Genomic DNA, 3,819 nt, shown 5'->3' on the forward strand with positions numbered 1-3,819 from the left:
CTGGGGACGGTGCTCTTACTCTTTAAGCCACCTGGCTGCCCCTAAGAAATTGGGGTTAAGTAACTTGCTCAAGGTTACACAGCCATGTGGGGTGGGTGATAAGTGTCTGAGCCCGGATTTGATCCCCAGGTCATCCTTACACTGGGGCCAGTGCTCTTGCTGTGCTACCTGGCTGTCCCTAGAGCACTTCTTAATATGCCTATAGATAGCTTTAATTTCTCCATCTGAAAACTGCTTATTCATATCATTTGACAATTTATCAATTAGGAAATTACTTGTATTCTTGTAAATTTGCTTCAGTTCTCTATATATTTAAGAAATAAGGCCTTTATTGGAGACACTTACTATGAAGATTGTTTCCCAGTTTTCTGCTTTCCTACTAATCTTCGTTGCATTGGTTTTGTTTTAGAAAAGCTTTTTTTTTTTTTTTGGTCTTTATTAATTTGTTTGTTTACTTTGAGTTTACAAGATTCAGTTACCCAGTTCTTTGATTTTCAAATTTTCTTCCCCTCCCTCCCCTTCCCTCCCCCTTCCTCCCATGGTGGCATACAATCAGGTATAGGATCTGCAGATACTTTCACATTAGACATTGGTCAGGTTATAAAGAAGGATTATATAGGATGGAATGAACAATGGGAAAGAGGAAACCAAACCAAACAAGAAAAAGAAAGAGAGAATGTAATTTGCTTCAATCTGCATTCAAACTCTGCTCTTTCTGGTTCTTTCTCTGAATGTAGACATCTCTCTTCATCATGAGTCTTTTGGAGTTTACTTATAGTCCTGCATTTCTGAGAAGAGTCCATTCTATCAAAGTTGGTCATCACACATAAGTTGAATCTCTAATTGTGTACAAATTTTTCCTGGTTCTGCTCTTCTTACTCAGCATCAGTTCATATAAGCCTCTCCAGGTAAATATGAAGTCCATCTGCTTTTTGTTTTTTACGGCTCAATAGTATTCCATTACATTAATATACTATAACTTGTTTAGCCATTCTCCAATTGATGGACATCCCCTTAATTTCCAATTCTTTGCCACCACAAAAAGAGCTGCTATAAATATTTTTGTACATAAGGGTCTTCCTCCCACTTCTATGATCTCTTTGGGATACAACCCTAGAAATGGTATGGCTGGGTCAAAGGATATGAAATTACTTATACCCCTTTGGGCATAATAGAAAAGCTTTTTAATTTAATAAAATAAAAATTAACTATTTTACCTTTTGTAGTGCTCTTTATCTCTTGTTTGGTCATGAATTCTTCCCCTTCACACAGACCTGACAAGAAGATTATTCCTTGCTCTTCTGATTTACTCATGCTATCACCCTTTATGTCTAAATCATGTCAAAAGTCTGTCATATCTATTTTTTTCTAATATTCTATTTACCTCCTAAGTTTCTTGTTTATTTTTTGGTTGGATTTATTGAGTTTTGAAAGTGGACAGTTGAGGTCCTCCACTAGTATTGTTTTGCTGTCTATTTCTTTCTGTAACTTATTTAACTTTTTTAAGAACTTTGATGCTTTGATGGAAAATGCTATCTACATGCAAAGAAAGAATTATGGAACTTGAATGCAGAGTGAAACATATTATTTTCTCTTTTTGGTTTTTTGTTTGTTTTCTCATAGTTTTTCCCTTTTGTTCTGATCCTTCTTTCATAACATGACTAATGTGGGCATATTTTTAATATGATTATACATGCACAGGCTATATCAGATTGCATTCTGTCTCAGGGGGGAGGAAGGTAGGGAGGAAGAAAAATTTGGAACTCAAAATCTTATAAAAGTGAATGTTGAAAACTAAAAACAAATTAAATTTAAAAATTAGTAGCATTTTGCAAAGTGTCAATGAAAAAAAGGTTAAATATTTTCTTGTGGCTTGGAGAGTGTGTCTATTTTATAAAATGACAAAAACATCACATATTTCAGGTGAATATGTCCTATTTCATATACTTGGTCTAAATAGGTGAACAGAAAAAGGTTATAACATTCCTTGGAGTTTTGGGGGAGATATCTTTCCTGAGGTGACTGGTGGATTCTTTCAAGGCCTATTTTGCTATCTGGTTCCAGGACATCAAGGAAGTTTTCTGTGATAATTTCTTGAAAGATGCTGTCCAGGTCCTCCTTTTGATTATTGTTTTCAGGTAGTCCAATGATTCTGATATTATCTCTCCTGGATCTATTTTCCAAATCATTTTTTTTCCCATGAGATATTTTACAAATTCTTCAATATTTTGACTTTTCAAATTTATTCTTGATGTTTCATAGAATCATTAGTTTCGACTTACCCAATTCTCCCTTTTAAGTTGTAGTTTTCCTCTATTAGCTTTTGTGCTTTCTTTCCTGTTTGGTCAATTGTACTCTTTAAAGATTTATTTTCTTCCATGGATTTTTGTATCTCCTTTTCCATTTGGCTAATTCTACTTTTTAAGCAGTTTTCCAAGCTGTTGACTCCTTTTTCATAATTCTCTTGCATTACTCTCATTTCTTTTCCCATTTTTTTCTTCTACCTCTCTTATATGATTTTTTAATGTCCTTTTTGAGCTCATATATAAATTCTTTCTGGGTTGGAGACCACTTCCCATTTTCCTTTGGGGTTTTGCCCATAAGTGTTTGAACATTGTTGTTCTCTTCTAGATTTGTGTCTTGGTGTTCCCTGTCTCTATAATAACTTTCTGCAGTCAGATTTGGTTTGGGTTTGGAGTTTTTTTGGGCGGGTGAGTTGGTTTCAGGAGAAGGGGCATTTCTTTTAAATTTGAGCTCTGTACCAGGACTACACCTGAAGTATGTGGAGATCTGACCTACTTTCTCTTCATATTGGAGGATGCTGATTTGCCCAGGGTTACACAAAGGCACCTAGTGTGGTTCTTGGAACTGGAGTCTGTTTCCTTTGGCTGTGCTAAAGCATGGGGGGAGTCCTGGTGTTGGTGTTTTCCTGCTCCTCCACATTGGTCCTCACATTCTACCTGTTCTGGGATGCTCTCCCTCTTTACCTGAATGAAATGGACCTTTCTTGCTGATCTACCAAGTTTCTTGGCCTAAAAGATTGTTTCCCCCTATCTTTGTGCTGGTTCTGCTGTTCCAGGATTTGTTTGGAGATACTATTTTATGGTTGTTTGGAGGTGAATATGGGAGAGTTATAGCAATTTATTGCTTACTCCACCATCTTGTCTCTTGAAAGTCCCCTGAGAACCTTTATTTGAAGGAGGACACCTAGGCCAACCACACCTTTCTTCCTCACTAACTCTTCATAGGACTTTTTCTACCATAACCCATGACAGGTACCTTTCTCTTTTCCTCCCTCTTCTACCTATTTTCAGCTTCCGTTTATGTTTTTTATTACACTACTAGAATGTAAATTCCTTTCTACTTGTTCCTGTATTCATAGCACTCACCACTGTGCCTGCCAAAGCACTTAATAAATGCTTAACTTGACTCTACTTGTGACTCCATTCCCTCCAGCAAGTTACTCCCTTCTCTGTTCTTCTCTGTCTCCCTAATATCTAGCCTCTCTTTATCCACTGCCTTCTTCCATGCTAATTTCAAATATATCCAACCTTAAAATACCTTTACTTGGCCCTAGCATCACCATTCTAGTGGACAAATTAGAATTACCCTTTTAAAAATACTAAATAAAATTTTTATATCCTTTGACTCAGATGTCCCACTACTAAGCATATGCTCCCCTGCCAAAAAGTTCCAACAAATAACTATAATACAAGTACATGCCCATAAACTGGGGAACAGTTAAAAAAATAAGTAAGTATGTGTCTGTGTTCTATATCTACCCTTTCATAGCCAAATTCCTAGGAAAAAAAAACCTAG

Source organism: Petaurus breviceps, unplaced genomic scaffold (assembly GCF_028583685.1).
Source record: "Petaurus breviceps papuanus isolate PSGF00001 unplaced genomic scaffold, PetGlider_PUasm1.0 80, whole genome shotgun sequence".
Classification (NCBI taxonomy): Eukaryota; Metazoa; Chordata; class Mammalia; order Diprotodontia; family Petauridae; genus Petaurus; species Petaurus breviceps.